Source organism: Rattus norvegicus, chromosome 9 (genome assembly GCF_021556685.1).
Source record: "Rattus norvegicus strain SHRSP/BbbUtx chromosome 9, alternate assembly SHRSP_T2T, whole genome shotgun sequence".
NCBI lineage: Eukaryota > Metazoa > Chordata > Mammalia > Rodentia > Muridae > Rattus > Rattus norvegicus.
This window is the reverse complement of record NC_141542.1, coordinates 77,815,170-77,832,157: the sequence shown is the minus strand read 5'-3', so window position 1 is coordinate 77,832,157 and position 16,988 is coordinate 77,815,170. Positions and strand designations below refer to the sequence as shown.

General features: G+C 41.7%; 1 long non-coding RNA gene across 1 annotated transcript in view; it reads right to left on the bottom strand.

The window, feature by feature from the left end:
* The window catches only part of LOC134480374 (uncharacterized), a 54,959-nt gene extending 43,981 nt beyond the window's left edge, over positions 1-10,978 (bottom strand). Inside the window, exons 1-3 of the long non-coding RNA XR_015629968.1 lie at positions 10,941-10,978; positions 8,118-8,259; positions 6,102-6,153 (exon numbers count right to left, since the gene is read on the bottom strand). This is a non-coding gene — a long non-coding RNA (uncharacterized LOC134480374). The remainder of the gene's footprint in view (positions 1-6,101; positions 6,154-8,117; positions 8,260-10,940) is intronic.
* Positions 10,979-16,988: the final 6,010 nt, after the last annotated feature.

The following is a 16,988-nucleotide window of genomic DNA, read 5'->3' as shown; positions in this document are numbered from 1 at the left end:
AGCCAGTCCTTCATAAATGTAGGTTTTATCCCTTCACAAACCAGATAGTTCATGTTATCCCCCACAACTATTTTTACTGCTCCATTACATGGCCTCAGTAAAAATGTTCTCCACCACATTGTTGCATCCAAATCAGCATCTTGTAACTTTGACCATTTTGTGTAAATTTATCTTAGCACCGAGCTTGATGTTCACGAGTTCAGTAATCATTAATCAAATTTAAAAATTTTAAGTTTAATAAAACATTTTTAAAATGTGTGGTTGCCATAGTGCTTTGGTTAGAGTCATAGTGGAGAAAAAAAGGACTTATTGCTGGCTTGAACCTCTGTGTTATCCATCATGCCTATTTCATGCATTTTGTCATAGCCTTTCCATTTCTTTCTGGTTCTCTTGCCTGCTGCTCATATTCGAGACACATCCCTAACTGCTTTTCATTTCATCTTTATCCAACTACTTCTGTTCACTCAGATTTCTAATCCTGTCTTCCAAATAGTTTATGATTCTTTCCTCCAGTTCACTAACACCTACAGGTGTAAATGGTGGTTTTCCCCTTTAATTTTGTCCCAGGATTTGTCTGACACCTCATTCCCCATCTCCATCTTCCAAGCTTAAGTCAGAGTCAGTAGACACAGAGAAGAAAGAGAAATGTAGCAGGGTCCGTGCCAAATTAAATCAGATGTGTGTGTGTTGGAGGGTAATCTGTTATTAATGTGCATTAAGCATTTGGGCACACTAAGTGCTCAATTCATGTCAGTAACTACAATAATACGACACAACTTGAGGAAATGGTATTGTGTTTACACCCTCCCTGCATGGGTCACTATTCAATACGGTCAGTTGGACATTTGGACTCAGGCCAGTGGGTACCCAGTCTGGACTTTGCTAAGAGGTTACTGCAGATGTTATTGTCCAGGAACCCCTTGTAGTTCTGTCTAGCACCCAGCAGGGAGATGCAATTGTCCAGCAAACAGATTTAAGAAATGGAGTCTCCCAGGAAGCATTTTAAAAACTAATCCTTCCATTTTTTAACAACCACCACAAAAGAAAATCAAGAAAAATGCAGTGCACCATGAGAATCAGTTGAGATGGAAAGTATTCAATAATTTATACCACTTCTAAAGCATTGCTTTCCTATAAACTTTTACACAAATTGAATCTTCATTTTTATATCAAAGAACCTTCCTACCTCATCACTGTGTGGCTATTAGATACGTGCTTAGTTAGCTGGATGACTGGGAGTAAATGCCGACTAATGGGTTAGTCTTTCCACAGAGAGAGGACTCTATGGAGGCTATATATGTAAGAGAAAGAGCACCACACTTGGCATCAACATATCCAGGTTAGATGACAGCTTCCAAAACTCATTGATTTCATGATGTTACATGAACCTCAAACTCTCTTAAAGCTTCAATGGCTTCTTCTATAGAATAGGAACAATGATTTTCTCTGTACAAATTTACACAGCTATTTAGAGAAAAATAAGAGGTAATGTAGACATGTTAGTATCTATGCTTGGTTTTGCTATAATATTATCATACAACAAATAATCTCCAAATGTTTGCAACAAGAATTATATCTCCTTCATAAGTTTTTGGACAAGTGGTGGGCTCATTAGATCATGACTGTACTTGGGTTCAAGATTGCTTCAGTGCGAGCCAGGCTGCAGGTACAATGGGTCTTTCCATTCTTGTGACTGTCAACTACAATGCAAAAGAGGACTGGAAGCTTCCTTTGGGTATACAAGACTGAGCTTTAACGTAACACATTTCTCCCAGAAATATACATTCCACTAGTTACATGGCCAAGCCCAATGTCAATGGAGCCATCAAAACATCTCTAGACCATTGGGAAGATATGCATGAGTGGAGGGAAAGAATCAATGATGAACATGAGTAATATAATCTATTGCAGTGGATAGAATTGTTCTGGAAACTACAGAAGTCCATTCAGATATTGAGGTAATAATAACAATTACTTTGGCTTTAAAAAGCAGTCTGAGGTTACTTTATAAATGATGTGATTTGGAGCTTTGTAGAAATAAAAACATTCAAGCATAGGGTTCTTCTTGTAAAACCCTCTGGTTATTTGTGAATTCACAAACCATCCATTTCCAGAAAACTATGCATGTATCTAATAGACAAAAACAAATGGTTGAGAGATGTGATGCAGGTCAGGATGTGATCAAGGAGTACAGCTTCTAAATTGTTCTCAATTCTTCCCAGGAGCTACATTGGAGATGGTGGATTCCATGTGCTCAGGATATACTTCAAGCCAGGTAACATGAAAAGCCAGCATGATTTCCTTATGTGGTTGGTAAAATTGCCCTTTACAACACTGGCATCCACGTCTAACAATTTTACAATGGATATTATAATGACTTGTCATCCTACCTGCACTCTATGACTTGAGAAGGTACAGGACATATGCGATCTCCTTTGTTATCAGGCCAAGGAGCACATGCAGAACTAAGCTGAGGCACTCTGCCTACTTTCTAAGTGCTCCTTAAATTTTAACCAGCAAGTGCTTATAAACTGACTAGAACAGTAGTCCATAGGTTCAAAATATACATCAACTTAGAAAGTCATAGAAGTTAATCAAAATTTATAGGATTAATTTTTATAATGACATCTCAGAAAATACAAGTGACAAGTTGCATGGGTAAAGTGGATCAACTAAAAATAAATGTGACTGGAAAAAAAACACGGGTAGTTCCTATTATGAATTTTCCAGATAACCCTGATCCCAGATTCCATAGAGTAGCAAGCAGGCCCCACCATGGAGCCAAAATGAGCACAGACAGAATCCACTCTTACGTATAAGGATAGATAAAGAAGGAAAAAGAAGACTCCTAACACCACCTCTGCTTCAAGGGAGGCACCACTATGATGAACAAGGATTTGATGCAGAGGTGGGAAGGCTAGGATAACAGAGCAGGGAGTGTGCTATGGAGAGACAGGACTCAAGATGAGATGGTGGTGACAAGTGAGAGAAAGGGCTGAGGTGAACATGATGTCATTTCCCAGTAGAAATGGCAAGATGGTGTGCAGCAGCCTGGAGCTCATGTAAAGGCAGACTCAGCCCCCAAACTGATGCCTGGTAGCAGGACCCCTGTCTCAGAGGCCCAAGATGAGAAAAGAACCTCCTTGAAGGACCACATATTATGAGATGCCACCAGAAGCCATGTAGGTGTCTGTACTCCATGCTGCTGTCCCAGGCCATGATAAAGCCTGAGCCCCACATGAATGAATGCAGTCTGTGCCTCTGCATATGCCTTGGTGATATCCTCCGGTTTTGCTGCCTTGGGGAGGTTTGGTGGGGGATGTTGATGCTGATGCTAATAGCAGGAATAGCCACCTAAGGCCATGTTGAAGCCCATGGTCCATGCAGCCTCTAAAGGCCACGAGTGGGTCAGTCATCCTGATATGACTGTGGGTCATGTTGATGTCTGTGGCTCAAGTTACCACACAAGCACATGGTGATGTCCCTCTCTGGGCTGCCACCTGAAACCATGTTGATGTCTGTAGGTACACAAGAGAGCTGCACTCGCCTCTCTCTGGCCACAGCAAATTGATGGCTTCTGGAATGGATGCAGGTGATGAAGGTCTCATCTAACCTTGGGGGGCTGGCTACTAAGAATTTGACTATGCTCCAGTGAGTATATGGACAACATAAAATGAACTTTCTTTTCCACTTTCTTCTTTTATTGGGGGGTCATATGGGAGGGGATAGACATGAGAGTACTATGAGGTGAATACAATTGGGGTGCATGATGAGAGATTTCCCAAGTAATCAATAAAAAGGAAGGAAAGAAATTTAAAGGGAGATTTTCAGTATAGACAAGAATTATTGAAAATATATTTTGAATGAAATTTGTGCTTCATGCAATATGGGGATGATATAAACATGAAGGACAGCTCATTATCATGAGCAACATGATTGAAAGGAATCTGTGACAAAGAATACAGGTGCCTTTCAAAAGTATAGAACTTGCTTTTAATCTGGGCCACGGTCAGTTTCCAGAAATGGAGGTAGGTTATGGACATTCCTACCATTTTCTTTACTGTCTCTAAGCCTTCTTGGGTCCATGGAATGACTATAACACCTTCTCTAAAGTAGAAAAAACACATTTAAATGGTTCCTTGTAATTACCATCTTTATTCTCCTATGATTTCTTCCTGACATTTGAGTACTTCAGGAGGAAAAGAGAAATAGTCCGGCAGGGTTAGACTCTGATTGGCAATAGAAATGAAAACCAGGAGATAGAGGAGAAAAACATGAGGCTGGCAATCAAACAGAAATAAATTTAAATACTGACTCTACCACTAGGTCTTCTCTAGTGGAGCCTTGCCTTGGTTTCCTTGTCTGTCTAATGAGAAAGTCTGTTTGGTAGGGTTGAGGTAATAATGCCATAAGCTACTGCAGATGGAAGTGGGAAGCCAGTGCCGGGCTCCTTAAAAACAATAAACCGCATCATACCCTTCTCTTTTCAACTTAATAGACATCTCTCTCTGCGTGTACACTTTTTCTAAATAGAAATTATTATTTCTAAATGAGAAGCATACAACATTTATGCAACAGGATATTGTATAGTGATTTCTTTTAATCTGAGAAAGTTTTACAAGTTTATACAGCTATGAAGGAATTTATGTAGTCTTTGACTTTTAGTTTTCATTTTTAAAGGAGATAATGGATATTGTGTTGTGATTAGTAGATAATAAAAGGTAGAAAGAGAAATTTAAAATTGTATGTTAAATATTCTTGGATTCTCAAACATGTAAAGTGGTTTGAAACATCAAGGAATACGCAGTTTTGGTAATTAACCCAAACAATTAGCATTCCTGGCTATTCTTCAAGTCCTAAGTGAAACAAAATAGAAAAATAAAGCTAGCCAAATATGATGTATTTCATAAGCAAATTTGCTTTTAGGGAAATGTAATGTTCTTTGGTATGGCTTACATCTATCCAAACCTATAAAGTCGCATAGCAAAACTCTCCAGAAAACTGGGGGGAGGGCTTAGTCAGTGGAGTGTTTGACTTGTAAGCATGCAGAACCTACAGTTTGACCCTCCAGAACCTACAGTTAAAAAGCTAACCTACTGTACAACAGAACTCTAAAACATTACAGACTACCGCTGTTGCTCTTGGCTGTCCCACAGAGGTAGAATGTAAATTCCTATTGCTGAGAGAATAATGCACTCAGACACAAAGCCCAAAGGTCTCTGAGCTGGAACTGACCTGAAGGCCTCCTCTCTTAGCATTAGCTTTCATAGTAACAGGAAGGACCACGAAAGCTTCCTAAGGAGAAGGAAAGCAACCAACAGTCCCACTGAGCTGTGGCATCTACGAACCACAGCAACCAGCACAGCACAATGGCCATAAGGGTGCAGTAGTGGCACACATAATGTAGCAGTAACCAACAGCTCTCTAATTGAACTTATACCTCCTCAATTAGAGGGAAACCATTCCTGGAACTGAAAATGAAGTTAAGTGCCCAGGGTTAGTAAAATTTGGTGTATGCCTTAGTCGGTGGTCTATTGCTGTGGAGAGGTAGCGTGACCATAGCAACTCTTATAAAAGAAAACATTTAATTGAGGCTAGCTTACAGATGCAGAGGTTTAATTCATTGTGATCATGGCAGGGAGCATGGCAGCAGGGAGGCAAGACATGTTGCTGAAGAATTGGCTGAAAGTTCTACATCCAGAGCTTCAGGCAGTATGAAGAGAGAGACTCAGAGCTTAGAATGGACATTGTGAAACGTCAGAGCCCACCCCCAGTGACACACCTCCTCCAACCAGGCCACGCCTCCTAATCTTTTCAAATAGTGCCATGCTCTGGTGTGCAGGTATTCCAATCTATGAGCCTATGGGACCATTCTCACTCAAACCACCGCCATGTACTTGTACATATTTGTAACCCCAGTACTGGAGACAAGGGGATCCCTGGGGATCATGATGAGATCAAGTCAAAACAGCAAGATGAATGGCACCAGAAGAATGATACCCAAAGTTGCTCTCTGACTCACATTTACACCACACACACACACACACACACACACACACACACACACACACACACACACACTCCACTGTATATGTACTTACTCAAACATGAAAACTCAAAAATCCTTAGTAGATTCAGGATGAGTGTTTCCTCCTTCAGACAAATAAGATGATATGAATTAATGCATGAAAGCCATACCCGGTACAAAGCAAAAACAGAATTAATGTCAGTTGCAATAGCAGTATCATTAATATTGGCTGACTTGGCCATGGGAGTTCCTTGAAAATAGCTGACTAATCTCAATACTAGTGGAGCCCAAGCTTTATGATTAAAAGATTCAGGTATAGTGGGCAGGTCTATGAGTGGGGATGGAGAATTAACATTTTGGCTCTGAACACCACAGCTTCTGGTACTAGGGCACTGCTCCTGTTTGTGGTTGCCGGGAAAAGTGAACTAATGTGACAGCCATTTGTGGATTCTTTCCAGAGTGCCAATATACTGGGGACTTTATTTTTCTCAGAAGGAGGAAATCTCTGGCTCATGTCCAGAAAGACTGACAGGAAAGGTCCAATCAGTCCCCGGGGTTTAGAATTTTAACCCTCCAGTTTCTACAGGAAAGAGATCTTTTTCTTTTTCTATTTCTTTCCTTTATTTTTTTTCCTTTTGAATTTAGTGGCAGAAGAGCCATGGGACATAGTTCAGAAGAACAACATTAAAAATTAGAAAGGATATAATTGTCAATGCTCTACAAGTCTCGCTACTTCACCATCAAATACTACAAGTATGCAATGCCTGTGCCCACATGAGTATGAACTGGGAGTATGTCATTTCCAGGCACATTCTCACAACTGAAAATGGGGTAGATTTTTTCCATCTATCTGTTCATGCTGGAACCAGAATTAGAACTTTGACTCCTAGTAAAATCTTCGTCTAGCTATATTGGTCTTTATGGTAATAATGGTTCACAAACCCATACTATAAGAAAAAAACCCAAAATTACCTTTGTGAGAGAGTTTTTAAACTTAACCCACACAACACACACACACACACACACACACACACACACACACCACCACCACCACCACCACCAACAACAACAACAACAACAACAACAAACAAACAAACAAACAATTTTAAAAAGTGTAGGACCTCAGGGTTTGTCATGGTTAATCTCCATGGCCAACTTGATGGGATTTATAATCACCTGGGAGACATAGCTGTAGATATGTTCATTAAGAAATTTCCAAAGAATTTACCTGGAGTGAGAAGATTCATCCAGAGTGTTGGCAGCACCACTCTGTGGCATAGGTCCTGGAAAGACTACTAGGTGTACTACTCATGCCTGTGCTTCCTGACGTCAGAAGACCAGTTGTTTCACATTAGTTGTTGTACTTTCCTACCCACAATAGACTGTATATTCAACCTATGAGAGAAAAGAATCCTGTTCCTCTCTTAGGTTGCTTCTAATCAGTTATTTGGTCATGACGAGACAAAAATAACTCACAACAGTGAGAAATTGTTGCTAAATTCTCAAGGAAAGACATAAGAAACATCTACCCATCCTCATAAGGTCTTAAAGACAAAATAAGGCATGACTCAACAAATGAGTTTATTGGGCTGATTTACCTTCTAAATGGGTATGAATGTTTCTTCAAAAGCTATAGAGAGGAAAGTTTTTGCCAGGCAGGGATGAGGTCTTTCCTATATGTACATAGACAGAGTCTCCTTCTACTAAATTTCTTTGCCTACATACTTTGGCCTCATGCAATAAGGGCAGAGCTGAAAACAATAGGTGGGATACTCAGGCGAAGGTCTCTCTCGTGACTCTCCATAACCCTCTATGAGGGGTGTCATCAGTCAGCTAGTATATTTGGAGTGATCTTTCTGAGGTGAGCAAGGTTGAATGCCTCAAGGGCAAATGTTTAACTCAGGGACCAGTCCTATAAAACAGCAAGGAGTGCAATGATCCTGCTCATCTGCCCTTCTATTTTGCTAACTCTCTCAACTCCTTTCTAAGAGATGAGGGCCCACAAGCAAAACTACTTTTTCTGAGAGAGACAGACACAGACAGACAGAGACACAGACACAGACAGACAGACAGGCAGAGAGAGACTCACCATGTAGGTCAGACTGGCCTCAAACTTGTGGTAATCCTGCTTTACCAATGACTTGCTGGGAATACAGCATGAGACACCATGTCCAGTTAACAGCCAGAACTCTTCTTGACTTCTGTGTAAAAACTTGAAACGAAACCCTTTCCTAGAATGTAGAACAACCTGGATTCAGCATTGTAAAGGAACAGAAAGAAGAAAGGAAAGAAGAAAGGACACACACATAAGCCCACACACAGATGGAGAGGGAGAGCTAGAGGGAGACTAACAGACAAACGGACAGACAGATGGCTAAATTCAAGGCCATTTAAAAAAGAACTCAGTAAGCTAGACTCCAGAGAACCAAATAACCCTATTAAAAATGGGGTACAGAGCTAAACAAAGAATTCCCAACTAAGGAATATCGAATGGCCAAGAAGCACCCTCCCAAAAAAATGTTCAACATCCTTAGTCATCAGGAAAATGCAAATTAAAACAACCCTGAGATTCCACTTCACATCAGTCAAAATGGCTAAGATCAAAAACTCAGATGACAACAGATGCTGGCGAGGATGTGGAGAAAGAGGAACACTCCTCCATTGCTGGTAGGACTATAAGCTAATACAACCACTCTGGAAATCAGTCTGGAGGTTCCTCAGAAAATTGGACATAGTACTACTTGAGGACACAGCTAGACCACTCCTGGGCATATACCCAAAAGATGCTCCAACATATAACAAGGACACATGCTCCACTATGTTCATATCAGCCTTATTTATAATAGCAGGAAAGAACCCAGATGTCCCTCAACAGAAGAACGGATACAGAAAATGTGGTGCATCTACACAATGGAGTACTACTCAGCTATTAAAAACAACGACTTCATGACATTCTTAGGCAAATGGATGGAACTAGAAAATACCCTGAATGGGGTAACACAGTCACAAAAGAACGCACATGATATGTACTCACTGATAAGTGGATGTTAGGCAAGAAGCTCAGAATACCAATGATACAACTCACAGACGATATGAAGCTCAAGAAGAAGGAAGACCCAAGTTTTGATGCTTCAGTCCTTTGTTCAGGGGAACAAAATACTCATAGGAGATAGAAGGTAGGAGGAACTTGTGAGAAAGAGAAGAGGTGGAGGGGAAGGGGGGAAGGATCAGGTATGGGAGGAGACGGGATGATGTACAGAGGGTCAGGAAACTGAACAGAGCTGTGTAGCAATGGGGGAAGGGGAAATGGGAGTAGCCACAAGAAAGTCCCAGATGCCAGGAAAGCAAGAGGCTCCCAGGACCCAACGGGGGGGGGGGGGGAGGATGAGACTAGCTGAAATGACCAACAAGGGGGAGGAAGAACCTGTAGAGACCATATTGAGAGATTAGGCAAGGTCCCTGGTGGAAGGATGGGGTCACCCACACATCTTCAAATTTTTAACCCCGAATTGCTCCTGTCTAAATGAAATATGGGGACAAAGTGTGGAGCAGAGACTGAAGGAAAGGCCATTCAGAGACTGCTCCACTTGGGGATCCATCCCATATACAGCCACCAAACCCAGACACTGGAAGTGCATGCTGACAGCCTGATAAAGCTGTCGCTTGAGAGGCTCTGCCAGAGCCTGACAAATACAGAGGCGGATGCTCACAGCCAACCATTGGACTAAGCACTGAGACTCCAATGGCAGAGTTAGGGAAAAGACTGAAGGAGCTGAATATGTTTGCAACCCCATAGGAAGAACAACAATATCAACCAACCAGACCCCCCAGAGCTCCCAGGGACTAAACCACCAACCAAAGAGTACACATGGAGCCACATATGTAGCAGAGGATGAGCTTGTCGGACATCAATGGGAGGAGAGACCCTTGGTTCTGTGAAGGCTTGATGCCCCAGTGTGGGGAATGCCAGGGTGGTGAGGTGGGAGTGGGTGGGTGAGTAGGGGAGCACCCTTACAGAAACAAGGGGAGGAGGAGGGGATTGGAGGTTTGGGGGGGGTGTGAACTAGGAAAGGGGATACCATTTGAAATGTAAATAAATAAAATATCTAATAAATAAACAAAGCAGCATCTGACCCCTCCCAGTTGCTTCCTTGACTCTGGAGGACTTGGGTAGTCTGCCAAGTTTCAGGGGCTGAGTGCATGTGGTTCTCAAAGCTCTAAAGATGGCATCCCGTTTTGGGAGGGCATAGTTCTGAAATTCAATACAGCCTCAGAAGGCAGCTGCCTAGGCCTGGCCCTCAGTAGTGACATGGGGTGTCTTGGGTGTTTTTTTGTCCTATACTGGTACTGTCTCAGTGAGGTCCATATGGCCCAGCAGGAACTATGCCCCCAGGGGAGTGGGGCATGGTGGAATCATTGGATATGATTCCACTTTTGCTAAAAACACATTTTCCTCTCTACTTCTTCAGCTATTTGTTCTCTGTCAGAGACTTCACAGGTGGCCTTGGCTCCTAAAAGCCAGTCATCAAAAGATCATGATCAAAGAGAGCCTTTAGCCAGACTATGGACCACCTGCCTGGAGAACATTGCAGTCAGCACCCTCCCCTCCTCCATTTGCAGTGTCCAGAGCTTCACATAATTTTCTACTCTGCTCTCTATTGCAAGCTCCAGGCACCGGGCTGTGTTATTAGATTTAAGCATCCGGGTCAACAGCATACTTTGCAACCCACCCCCACCCAGTCCCGATCCCCCAGCTGGGAGGGTCGTCAGTCTCCTCTACACTGGATATTTTCATTTCATCCCCTGTCTTCCTCCTTCCGAAGGCAGTGGCATTAAGCCTCATTAGGAAAAGGCAGCTGAGAACATGAAGCACGGCTTATCACAAAACCAAAACCTAAATCTTCGCACTCACCAGATCTGGCACGGACTTGTCTACCCCAGGGCTTCTGTGTGCCTGGAAAGAAGGAGTTCTGCTTTACAGCCCTTATTCCCCTGTGGCCAGGGACAAGGGGCTGTTAAGATCCGATGTGCTGCCACGTTAATGCTTTGAATTTACAAGGTCTGTTTGTGAGATGCCCTGCAGCTTGATTTCTCTCTCTTGGTTGCAGAAAACCCCTGGAAGGTTCAAGGATGGGACTGGTACTAATAGAGTAAAACGTCAACTAATTGCGGAGCACGGAGTGCAATATCCTCTTTGATACCAGAAACTAGGTGAACAGAGGTAGAGGTAATCTAGACACACATGGAGGCACTTAGGATGTCAGAAGGAGGGAGTTACAAAAATAAATTAGTTAAGCTAGCAACAAATGAGCTGGAAATGGAAAACATGCATCTGAATCTCTTGGGTCAAAGGTAGAGAAGGGAAGGGATAGGTTCAAGGTCGGCAAGAGAGAGCCCGATTTATGAAGGGAAAAGAAAGGGGCAGAAAGAGGGGGAGCCTGGAAGGTTTGCAGAGCAAAAGGCTCCCTCTGAAGTAATGGGAAAACGCCAGAACAGGGAGGTCTGAAGGCAGATTGTGGCCCCGGGCATCACATAAGAAGCATCTGAGACCCCAACATCTACATGAGGCTTCCAGCATGTACCATCCAATGGCCTGCTTCGCCTATAGAAGTGGGAAGAGCTGTCAAGATCCATTCTGATTTCTGTTCAAAGGACAGAAATTGCTTAGCCTTCAAGAGTTAACCCTGCTAGGGCCTGGAGAGGTGACTCAACAGTCAAGGGTTGCTTACTATGCTTGCAAAGGACCCAAGTTTAGTTTCCAGCCCCTGTGCTCCTTGGCCTACAACTGCCTTTAACTCCTGCTCCTAGTAGCAAGTCTTTGTTAAACTTAACTTCTTAAAGGTAGTTTTTGTCAATTGTCTTCTCTCTCTCTCTCTCTCTCTCTCTCTCTCTCTCTCTCTCTCTCTCCTCTCTGTCATATATATGTGTGTGTGTGTGTGTGTGTGTGTGTATTATGTGCTTTTTGTTTGATTGTAAGAATAAGTTAGTAAAATTGTATTGATGGCTCACTCTATCTCTCCTTGGATTTATATACACTTCCTAAGAACAGTTCTAGATTCTCCTAGTTATACAGTTTCTGCCACTCTAGGAAATATGGAGGAGGAGCCTGAATCTGACCCCAGTGGCTTCCTGGCCTTCTTCTTCATCCTGCTGACTGCTGAGAGCCAACTCTACTCTAGAAATGGTTTTGTGCCTCAGTTACAGAGAAAGCATAGGCAGGGGGAGATTGACTAAAGCGTCTGTCACACTGATAAACTGATAAGTGAATTCCTAGGATTCTGTTTAGTTTTGAAGAAGGAAGGATTATTTGGAATTTGCCATTTAGAACTGGGTTTCTAAAACAGGAATGAGAGGTAATAGCAAGGAAGAAAAAGCAATGGACAAAGATGTATCTAGAAGACTTAGATTTCCTGATTTGGCCCCTGTCTGAGGAATGGACAGGCCGAGGCTACAAGCACTTCACGCATCTATTCCATGGTGGTATTATTCATAAGGCTTTGGGTTTTGTTTCCATTTGTTAGATTTTACAAAGCAAGTTCACTCATTTGACACGTGCTTATTGAGTGTCTTTGTGGGAGCCAAGGTGGGCTCGCATTATGCACTCTTTGACAAAGAAGTCTCTTTCTCCATGTTTTTATTGGTAACAGCAAGGCTGAGGTTGAATGTAGATGAATGTGGGCAGAGGGAAATTCTTCTAACACAGGCTCGTAGGCCACAGACTTAGGAAGGATATTAATAGTGTTCGATGTTATCTTTATATCTGACCTGTGATTTCATACCAATACCTCCCATTAAATATGTTCATATCCTTGCTGCCTGAGAAGATGCAGAGTTTGTAATTCTCAGTCCAGTAAGATCTACTCTATTGTAGCTCTCATTGTTAAAGAATACTTCCCTACACTGAACTAAAAGTTACCTCTTTATGGCTGTTTTTAGTTGTTTTTCCAACTTTGACTACTCAGAATCTTATTTTCTCCCACATGGCAATTGGTTCCTTGCAGAAACATAATTCTCACGCTCTTTAGATCCTCTCAACATCTTCTCCTCTCTAGACTTGGCCTGCTTGCTGTATTCCCTCATGCTTCCCTTGTGAATGATGTCTTTCAACTTTTGACCTTGCTGACTGACCTAAGATTCACCAACGGGCTTCTTGAAGGTATGGCATAAAACATTCCAAATACGATTTCTGAGCATCTTAGACCATAATGGGGACATTGATTTTCTCATGCCCTTCCATGATTTACACAGAATGAGTGAGGATTTGCTTTTATTGTTATCTCCCACCCAGTTGGCTTGTACCCAGCTCATTGGAAACAGTGGTGTCAGCACGGTCATTTGCACAGGTCTGTACCTTAGCCGAGTCTGTTGACTGACAGTGTAAGTTTTCCTGAATCCAAAGTCTTCACTCCCTCCATTCTTAAGTTTCAGTCTGTGAAAACAGCCGGGCTATTTCAGCTGATTGGCTCTGCTTCAGAATGGTTTAATGACTAAACAAGATGGGTGTCTTTCCAGTGTCATTTCTTACTCTGTTAGGCACCGGTGTATTTCCTTGACCACCTTATACCTACTGTTCAAAAGACAAGGGCTCTAAATAGGGTTTTTAGATGGGGATGCCAAACTATCACTGAAAAAGCATAGAACGATTCTCCATCCTGGACACTGACTACTGACAAAGTAAGCAAGTGAGCAAAACCCCATCGATGGTACACATCTCTCCATCCAAGACCACAGGCCCACTCCATGCTCCACCGTGAGAAGCCAGTTGGTGTTAAAGTTTAACACAGCCTGAGCTATGTTTGAAAATTATAGATTAGGCCTTCTAAGAAACATTGATAAGTTTGCTCAAGACTTCTAGGAAGATAATTTTGACCCAACGATTTCAAAGTCATTTCTAGGCATGACCTCCTCCTCCCAGTGTAGCCTAAAATTTCTAACTTACTTATGGGCTCCATTTGGCTTCCCATTCTGTAGCGTATTTATTTATGAATTGATACCTCTGTATGAAAAAGATAAGCTCGTTGAAGTCAACCATCATAGTTGACTTATTTCTGCATACAAAATCTAATTTCATACTAAATATAAATGCTCAATAAGTAGTTGTTTCATAACTAAATTTCTAAATAATGTAGGCAGAGACTACTAATCCCAATTTAAAGGGGGGATTTTAGGACTGTGTCACATTTTGAAGTTCCAAGATGAAACCTCATAACTTTATATTCTTCTTTAATATTTAAAACAAACTTCCGTTCCTCAGTTTCACAGTTTCTGAGTAAGACGCATTTTTTTTATTTGCCTTTAAGCTAGCCTGGGGCTTCTCGTTTGCTACAGAAAAGTCTTTTCTTGGTACATTTTCTTCAAAATCAGTTACATTTTCCATCTAACCTGCAAGAGATAGTCAAGGTCTCCCAATCTGCAGTAATTATCTTGACAAGGTCAGTTAGTGTTTTAAAATATGGTTTGACCACTTGACCTTCTCCTCCTCTTATTTCTTAACAGAATGCTTCCCAGCTCCCATTGCTGTGGAAGCTGCATTGCCCCAGAGGGAAAAGGTGTCTCTGTAGATGCCAAAAGAAGTCTTCCGGCAGGAAGAGGGGGTTGGGGAACAGTTTTATAGGTGTTCTGGGATGCACCTTAGCTCTAGGCCCCATCATTCTGTGACTGCATAATGTTCCAAGCTGCCTGGGACTCTCCCATAGCAGCTTAAATGCCTAAGGGAGCTGCTCAAGTGCCAAGCTTGAAGCTTAGAGGCAGAAGAAATCGGTACAAATGCGGAAAAAGCATCCCTTGAGTGGCAGACACTTAGAAAAACCACCACCACCAAAACAAACAAACAAACAAACAAGTCTCCTGTTAACCAGTGTAAAAGATGGAAATTAGACGGAGCTTCAGACAAACAGGAAGTCTTTGTCTAGTTTGTTTTTGTTATCCCCAGCACTGCACAATGCTTAGGGAGTGGGTAGACCTACCTGCCTGTGGAATATTCTGTCTTTCACTGCTTTTATGAAGGAGAATGATGTAAAGACATTTTGTTACTATGCTTGCTTTCCTGGTATTTTTCTTAGTAGCATCTAATATGAGGGACATGATTTTTGAGATTCATCTTTCAGAAATCATTAGTTGTACATTTTTTATTTACAAGTGATTTTCAAGGCTGCCCTTCATATCTGCATCTACACGTAAGAAATTCCTTAGGGCTATAAAATTGCCTGGTGTGGGGTGGAAAGGAGCTGAAGTCAGTGGGGGTGTTGTGGGGGGGATTAAATAAATGGCAAATTAGTAGGTCAGGACCACATTCTCTTCTCTTTCTTGGAACCCTTCTGTTCTAGGCCCCTATACTCCGCATCACCCTCTAACCCCCATGGAACTCTTCTCCCCATTAAGCTCCTTGAAAGGCAGAGCAGGTGACTAGAAAAGAGTGTGGCAAGAGTGTGAGAATCACGTCTCTGACATCTGAGTGCAGCTGGGCTCTGAACTCTGCAGGGTCAGCCACTTCCTCCTTCCTGTATGTGGAGGTCATCACTGGGCCTGGCATGGAGTTGGTCGGTATCAGCTGTCTCTGGTGCAGGCTGCAAGTTCAGTGGGAAAAGGTTAGCACTAGACTGGAGAGTCAGGCGCAATTTCATTCCACAGACTCGGCCGAAGTAAGAGTGGCTTACATAACCTCTCGGCCTGCGACACCTGCCACGTAACCTAAATCTCACAAATCATAGGCCTAGAAGAAAGAAGATTAAACTTCTCTCTTCTCTGGGAACCAGCACAGGGAAAAAATTAGATCCTGGAGGTAGCTTTCAATATTGATGGAAAGGCTGGCCTGAAGAACCACCTTAAATCTTATTTTCTGTTGTCTCTCTCCAGGGTCCTGGGATAATTTGTAATTCAAACTTGGAAGGAATCCTAAGTTATTTCCTTCAGAGTTATTCTTTCCACATGTGAAATGAAATAATTAAAACACCTCATCTGCTTTTAGAACTCGAGGTTTTTTTTTTTTAAGCAAGAAATTGCTGATTAAATCCATATTTCTCCCAATCTTCCACTAATTGAATTTAATGTCAAAATTATTTCTTATGATGAACAATGATTTTGCATACAAACAGATCTTTGAAAGTGGATTTTAAAATTTATATTTGTTAGTAAATCATGATAAATCTGTCACCCACATCCTTATTAATCAAGATAAGCTCTACAATACTTGAAGCTAAGAGGACTCATGTCTCTTTTAATTCACTTGAGAAGTATTATTCATGTTATGCCACAGAGTGTTACAAATAGCGGAGAAAGGATCCAAGCACTGCTAAGTGGACACTTGCAATGTTCATTAATCTAAATTAACAAAGACCTTATAACTATGTCTGTTCGCGATTACTTTGGTTAACATGTGTTTATTATATGATGTCACATTTATCAAAGTAAAATCATCTGAATCTAAAAATGTCCATAATATTAAAAAAGAAAAATACATTGTCTTACGTCCACTTGGAACACGAGGAGGTTTGACTTAGAGAGAGGCGGGGTGGTTAGCACACACTGTGAAGTGGACGGAGGAGCTGGTCAGCGGATGCACAGTTTTACTTCAGCAGAAGGGTAAAGGCCAAACATCTATTATCCAACACTCTCACTAGAGCTGGCAAGAAAGTACTGTATTTGATGAGGAAATGTTTATCACTAGAAGCTCAACTTAGCCATTCTATAATGCAAGTATATGTCAAAGCAACATGTTATACATGATAGATTGATGCAATGTTCATTTTCAATGATTAAACAAAACCAAAAAAAAAAAAAAAAAAAAAAAACTTCTGTCCCAGAATCTTTCTAAAAGTCTTTTCAACCAAGAAGCTTGCTTTTGAACAGGTTGTAGCATCCCTGTGAAGGCTGCAGGTCTTGAGTATTTCTAACTTCTCAAAAATTTAAGAATAGTCTTAGGTTACACTTACCCAAATCCTGCTGAACAACATCTTTGGGA